Genomic DNA, 8347 nt, shown 5'->3' with positions numbered 1-8347 from the left:
GTTAAGAATAATAAGTATCTCTTAACATGTTTGCAATAATGAAGCATTTCAGTACAATGTAGACAAAAACGAAAAATAAAAAGATAGTTACGGATCGGGACTCCCCGATCCTTACTGCGCATGTGCAAAGTCGGACCTACAAATCGGGAGTCTACTCCCCAGTGTACGAGGATACTGCCACCTGCTGACCGAGCGAATGAACCCCATTGTAAAATGAATTGGCGTCATTACAAACGTGTGTTAAATTTGATTTAGTGATAGTCGAGTGTGTTTATGCTTGTCTGTGAGGAGAGGATTGACTGGAATAGTGATGATGATGTCCGCTATCACTGTCAATTGTCAGTAAACACTTAATCTGGCTGATGAATCTTCACGTGACACATTGCTAAATCAATATTATTAAGTCTGTAATTAGGCGCCATTCTTCTTATTTTACGGCGCTGTTGTTCAATCGGGGAACGCTCTCTGTTGAGGAGAAAAGCATGAATTTGTTTGTATACGGATTATCCATTGTTTAAATGTCCCGGGCAGTCAAAAAGGAGGCAGAGCTGTTGAGAAATGCTAGGAGCTAACTGGGCGCTAACCATATCATTCAAATATGTTGAATGTCGCAATGTTGGCAAAGAGAGGAAGTGACGTAAGATTTGCGCATGCGGGGTACCGATCGGGTTTCCGGTACGGATCGGGTAGTGACACCCCGCATGCGCGAAAGGTGTCTACTTCCGGTCGTAGCGTTTTACGATAGTTATGGGTCAGAGTATCGGTTAAGATGTTAAGAATAATAAGTATATCTTAAAATGTTTGCAATAATGAAGCATTTCAGTACAATGTAGACAAAAACGAAAAATAAAAAGATAGTTACGGATCGGGACTCCCCGATCCTTACTGCGCATGTGCAAAGTCGGACCGTACAAATCAGGTCTACCCGATCTGTACCGCGCATGTGCAGATGTTTTCTTCTTCTTCTGTTCGTTTAATGGCAGTGTACTCCCCAGTGTACGAGGATACTGCCACCTGCTGACCGAGCGAATGAACCCCATTGTAAAATGAATTGGCGTCATTACAAACGTGTGTTAAATTTGATTTAGTGATAGTCGAGTGTGTTTATGCTTGTCTGTGAGGAGAGGATTGACTGGAATAGTGATGATGATGTCCGCTATCACTGTCAATTGTCAGTAAACACTTGGCTGGTGGCTGATGAATCTTCACGTGACACATTGCTAAATCAATATTATTAAGTCTGTAATTAGGCGCCATTCTTCTTATTTTACGGCGCTGTTGTTCAATCGGGGAAGGCTCTCTGTTGAGGAGAAAAGCATGACTTTGTTTGTATACGGATTATCCATTGTTTAAATGTCCCGGGCAGTCGAAAAGGAGGCAGAGCTGTTGAGAAATGCTAGGAGCTAACTGGGCGCTAACCGTATCATTCAAATATATTGAATGTCGCAATGTTGGCAAAGAGAGGAAGTGACGTAAGATTTGCGCATGCGGGGTACCGATCGGGTTTCCGGTACGGATCGGGTAGTGACAGTCACTACCCGATCCGTACCGGAAACCCGATCGGTACCCCGCATGCGCGAAAGGTGTCTACTTCCGGTCGTAGCGTTTTACGATAGTTATGGGTCAGAGTATCGGTTAAGATGTTAAGAATAATAAGTATATCTTAAAATGTTTGCAATAATGAAGCATTTCAGTACAATGTAGACAAAAACGAAAAATAAAAAGATTGTCGCGGATCGGGACTCCCCGATCCTTACTGCGCATGTGCAAAGTCGGACCGTACAAATCGGGTCTACCCGATCCGTACCGCGCATGTGCAGATGTTTTCTTCTTCTTCTGTTCGTTTAATGGCAGTGTACTCCCCAGTGTACGAGGATACTGCCACCTGCTGACCGAGCGAATGAACCCCATTGTAAAATGAATTGGCGTAATTAGGCACCATTCTTCTTATTTTACGGCGCTGTTGTTCAATCGGGGAACGCTCTCTGTTGAGGAGAAAAGCATGAATTTGTTTGTATACGGATTATCCATTGTTTAAATGTCCCGGGCAGTCGAAAAGGAGGCAGAGCTGTTGAGAAATGCTAGGAGCTAACTGGGCGCTAACCGTATCATTCAAATATATTGAATGTCGCAATGTTGGCAAAGAGAGGAAGTGACGTAAGATTTGCGCATGCGGGGTACCGATCGGGTTTCCGGTACGGATCGGGTAGTGACTGTCACTACCCGATCAACAGCGCCGTAAAATAAGAAGAATGGCGCCTAATTACAGACATAATAATATTGACTTAGCAATGTGTCACATGAAGATTCAGCAGCCAGATTAAGTGTTTACTGACAATTGACAGTGATAGCGGACATCATCATCACTATTCCAGTCAATCCTCTCCACACAGACAAGCATAAACACACTCGACTATCACTAAATCAAATTTAACACACGTTTGTAATGACGCCAATTCAGTTTACAATAGGGTTCATTCGCTCGGTCAGCAGGTGGCAGTATCCTCATACACTGGGGAGTACACTGCCATTAAACGAACAGAAGAAGAAGAAAACCCCTGCACATGCGCGGTACGGATCGGGTAGACCCGATTTGTACGGTCCGACTTTGCACATGCGCAGTAAGGATCGGGGAGTCCCGATCCGTAACTATCTTTTTATTTTTCGTTTTTGTCTACATTGTACTGAAATGCTTCATTATTGCAAACATTTTAAGATATACTTATTATTCTTAACATCTTAACAGATACTCTGACCCGTAACTATCGTAAAACGCTTCGACCGGAAGTAGACACCTTTCGCGCATGCGGGGTACCGATCGGGTTTCCGGTACGGATCAGGTAGTGACAGTGACACAGACCCTGAATTGGGACACAGCTAGCTTAAGTGACCGCAGTGAGTAACGGGCAGAACAATTACATTCTCTTCCACTAGAGGGCAGTACAATTTCCTGCTCTAATTAAATGGGTTGTCAACTGCCAGTAAAACAAAAGAAGATGAAGAAGAAATTACATAAATAGTCATGCTGTGAGTGAGACAATGTAGTGTGCAATAGCAAGTATTGTAAGTATTGTGAGCAAGTATAAGTATTTGAAAAGAGAAAATAGACAATCTGACCCGGGTCGAGGAGAAAATTCTGACCCAAATTAAGGCCCTAGCATGAGTGGTGGTCAGAAGAAAGCAAAAATAGTATACGGCAATAAAACCAAGCCAGTTCGTGCCGTGTGATTTTTCTAATGTGAAATATGTGCCGTGGCTCCAAAAGGTTGGGAAACACTGTCTTAGTGTATCTGTGGCATTCCAAAATGTGTTGTCAAGTTCCAGAGTGCCCTCTACTGGGCAAACTATGCAATGTCAACACTCACAACATTAGTGAAGGGTGCTTTGCGCATCCTTTTTACTGTTTTTTTAATTTTGCTTTTAACCATTTTCAACCACTATAAATCTCGATAATGACAAACATGCCAATAAAATCCGCTTGACAATAATTCTGGAGGTTTATAACAACAATCTTTTTTATTCTGATGTTATAAAGACCATGTTCAACATAGTCATATCTTAGTTAAGCCTGTTAGCTATAAACCAGACTTTTCTATGCCGTATTGGTAGAAAGAATTTCCAAGACAAAATGCTAACCAAAAGGTGTGTTGGTTTTTGAGACCAGGTAACTAGTTCTGTAAACTGTCGAGTCTCATGAAAGTAATCACAAAAAATGTTTTGACCTGATCCATAGAGGCATTTAAATATCTTTACCAAATTCCATCAATCTAGCCAGTAGTTCTGGAGATATTACCCAGAACCAAAATATAAGACCTCATGGTACAGAAAATGAACCTCATTTGGCAACTCTGAATCCATGTTTAAAAGCATGATAATAATGTGTGTGTATATATGTATGTTTTTCTCTATTTTGCTTTGTTTTTGTTTTAAAAAAAAAAACTCAGATTGTGGAGGATGGTCCTAACCACTGGAGTTCCAAGAAGATTTGCTGCTGCCCACTGTGGCTTTTTCTCCTTTCCCTTCTGGTGGTACCACTTATCATCCTGATTATCCTGTTAACGGTTGGCTTTCCCAAATTTGGACTGAAACCAGATGAGGAGGTGGATGACAGCAATGGCCAGGTGGGTGTGCTGGAAGGCCTGGCAATTGCCACATTAGGGGTCCCTGCAATAAGCATACTGAAGTTTATCATTCTGATGGGGAAGAACTTCATCTTCAGCCAGACACTGAACATTAAGAGAGGGATGGACAATGAGCGGCTCAGTGGTCAGTTGGGCTTCATGAACGAAGTCAGGATGGAAATGTGGTGTTTGTCCCGCTTCATCCAGTTTATGGAAGTGTTCGAGAGGAGAAGGATCCGAATCGTGCTGAATATCACTAATCTGGACCGCTGCTCTCCTAAGAAAATTGTTGCAGTCCTGGATGCTATGAACATTTTGCTTTCAGATGAGGAGAGCCCATTTATTTCCATTCTTGCTGTAAATCCGGAAGTCCTTGTAGAGAAAGTGAACTTTGCAGATGGATGCTTGAGCAAAGAGGACAAAGCATATGCATTGCTGAACAGCATAGTGACTCTGCCCTTCACAGTCCCACCACTGTCCAATGATTCAAAGCGCAGTTTACTTTACAGACTTAGTAGCAAGTCAAAAATTCAAGAGGATTCTCCCACGGTTGAAGTCAAACACAGAGAAATTACTTATTCCTACGATTCCTCCAATTCGTCTCTAGAGAAGGTTACATCTGAAGCAAAGGAGATGTACCCTCTGATCAATACAAAAACAGCAATGCTGGATATAAAAGATGAACTAGATAACTTAATCAGAAGCATCCTAAGCAGCAATGACAGGAATCTAAGCAAGTACATGCTAGATGATGTCATGTCAATGAGAAGAGTGATCAACTCTATTCGAGTAACTGTGATAATCATGAAGGCCTTAAACCTAGAGCTTCCTCAACCAGAATACATTGCAGCATGGGTGATCCTGGCCAATCACTGGCCCTGCCGACTCAGCTGGATCCTCCAGTGTGTGGAAGATGCTCAACAAAGGGCAGATATTGATGGTGAGGCTGGGCCCAGCGATTATGATTCAAAGACCTTATGGCAAGTCTTCAGTGTGTCCCAAGCAGAGCTGTATGTAATGAGTGGACAGATTGAGGACTTCCTGGAGCAGGATGGAGATGCTGAGCTGTTCGAAAATCTTCTCAAAGTAGATTTCCAGTTCAAGGTAAAAGACTTGAAGACATTTGAAGCAGCAACAGTGAACCTAGATCATTCAATTAAGAATGAGCTGGCTCACATCAGAGGGACATCCAGGCTGAAAGATTCTGGTTGGATGAGGAACCTAGCTCCACTGCCAATCACAAAGATCATTAATATGAACACCGAGGATGTATGTAAAGAGGTAAGAAATTCCTTAAAAGCTATGTTCTGTAAGATTTCAGTCTTGGCTGACCTCTCGTGACATCTTGAGCAGCTGATTTTCAGTAATACATGAGAAAACACACTTGTTCAGACAACTGGTTCAATGCTTTATCATCTCAGGGCATCACATTAAGCCATTCTGTTAGATTATCTGCATCCTAGCATCCATCTGTGACGAGTTTAGAGTGACAGACCCATCTTTCCATGCCAAAGGACATCTTGTGCAAATCCATGAGATACCAGCAACTTCCCCAAAATGGCAGTATTAGATGGCCTGGGACTGGAACGGTTTTCTGGTTCCTATATAGTCCAGTCAAACTTGTGGTTTGATAATAATGAAGAATCAGTCAGTAAATACCCCTTTTCTTTTTTTTTAATCAAGTCATATATAACCTCAGTTTTTCACATGGTGCGACACTGGGCTAGGGTAAAAGGAGTTTTACCTGAAAGATTAGAGTTGTGTTGCCTGCCTGCAACTCTTCCACTAATAGCTCATTTTATTGTACCATTACTCAGATGCTGTAAAAAAAAAAAAAAAGCACAGTAAATAAACATGTCTCATTTTGCAGAAGCATTTCACACTGAAAATCCTGACTGCAGCACGCAGTATTTTCATTAGAAAGAACTTTATAAGGCACCGATATGATGTAGAGAGAATGAACAGCAGTGACACTGGTGTGATAAAATTACCAACTGTAATGAGTATTTAATTGCATGCACCATTTACTATCCTTCCTGCTTAGGTTGACTGTAAACATTTAACATTGCTATATAGAGGGAAATGCTGAAACGTAGGCTAATTACGCTGAAGGGCTTTTGCTGAAAACAAGCAGTGTGATGTAATAAATCAATTAAATTATTTCAGGAAGGATAATATTGCTCAGTTTCACGTTTTCTTTTTTTTTTCTAGCTGGAGAGGATGCGATACCCCAGTAAGTACATCGACATTGTGAAAAGCAATGACCTCAATGGGTCAGCGCTGGTCTTCGGCGATGTGGAAGACCTTAAAGACCTCCTACAAATGACTTTTGGTGAATGGGCAACATTCAGACTGCACTTCTTGGGGTTTCCATCACATCTGCGACCACAGTACAAAAACATGGCAACAATACCTTCTCACTCTAAGAACCAGTTATTGAAATTCCACCCTCAGGCTTCTCATCATTATCTGTCTAATCATAATCTGGTTGACATGTAACATGGAGTCAATCTGTCTCCAGGAAATTTTTTGTGCACATATAATTATAACATGTTTATACTGCTGAATTAATTAAAAAGCCAGATAAGGGCTTTCAAATCTATATGCTATGTGAAGCTAGCTAGCAGGCAATTAGCAGGTTATAGCATAAAGGCTAAACACTTGTTTGTCACAGATCAAACAAGCAGTATGCCTCATGTTTATTAGTTACTTTGAGAGCTTTACATTGTTTTAGCAGAGCTAGCCATTTTCCCTTAGTTGCTCCTGGTCTGTTTCCTGTGCCAGCTTAATCACCTTTCTGACTCCAGCGCCTTATTCTTTGCACCCAGACATGGGTTTGCTATAGATTCTGGCCAGAAAGAAGATAAGTGTTTCCCCAAATGACAAACAAGCCCTTTATGTCCCCATTATCTTATCTGATTGCTTCTGATTTTATTGATGAACTCTGCTTTGTTTAGAGGTTAGATTATTTACTACAGTTTGTCAGGAAATCATCTGTAAACCAGTTAACTGTCCCCCGCAGACCTCTTCTTGAGCAGGCTATTTGTGGCTTTTCCATTACAGTAAGCTGAACAGTACCACTGTGTTTAACATCTCAATCTGAGTTAATGGCCGTGTCACTCAACGCTGTGACTTCTAAACTCCTCTTCAGTTCTCTGCAAGATCTCATTTGCTCTCTCCTCCAACATGTTCGACCTGTTCTCCACAGTGCTCTCGAGGGATTTTAACTCTTCACGCCCTGTACTTTCACCTGCTGCTCGGTGCCGGGCTGAGCCATTAATCTTTAATCACAATGAATTGCCTTCCGTTCGGTTGTGCTTTATTTGTAATGAGTAGTCTATCTGAGCTGGATAGTTTGAGTGTATCGCTTTATCCTAAACTTTTTGTTAAATACATACAGTTCATTAGGTTTAGGACGAAGTAGCTTATGGAAACCAACCACTGACTTGTAGTTCAGACACAATAGATTAAAAACAGCAACAAGGAAAAGTCAGTGGTTTTGGTCATTGGGCTCTTTCTTTTTTTTTGCTTTTTTTTTTTTTTTGCGTTTGATGACCGATAGCAAGTAGCTGCTGCAACCAGAGGCTCAGTGTTGCAACATGCTCAACCTGTGGAGGACTGCATTTGTCCACAAGGCGATTGCACAAGTCACCTGATGGGAGGCAACCTGTCTCCAATCAATGACTGACTCAGATTGAATGCAATCACTCTCAAACAGACTGGTTGAGGTTTACAAATAATTGTTATATAAATGCAGAGAGGCAACAGAACTGCAATTTTCTCCCATTTATCACAGATTGCATGCATGTATTTGCCAACTTGACAGCAATCAGTCACAAACTGATGCAGACTGAGAGTAAACTGACTTGATGCACTAAAGTCACTCTGAGGAAAGCGACTGACTGCAAGTGGTCAAAGCAATGATTTCAAAGACAAGATCGGAAAGTCATTGCACACCATCACAATAATCCCAGTCGTGCTAAAGTGTGACTGTAGCATTACAACAATCATACAACAGTCAGGTCTGAATATATCATCCTAGCTTGTTTACAACTTATAAAATTTTAAGTAATGTATGAGTTAACATTCATGAAAGACTTTATTTCAGTCTAAAGCAATCACACTGTGGTTATTCAGGCATGCCTTATTCCATAATAAGGACCACATTCGTCAAATAATAATTGAGCAGTCTGTTAAACATGAACTCTTTTTTGTAAATTCCTTGT

The sequence above is a fragment of the Neolamprologus brichardi genome, chromosome 1, assembly GCF_056152115.1.
Source record: "Neolamprologus brichardi isolate AB-2024 chromosome 1, ASM5615211v1, whole genome shotgun sequence".
Classification (NCBI taxonomy): domain Eukaryota; kingdom Metazoa; phylum Chordata; class Actinopteri; order Cichliformes; family Cichlidae; genus Neolamprologus; species Neolamprologus brichardi.
Note: the sequence above shows the minus strand (reverse complement) of the source record.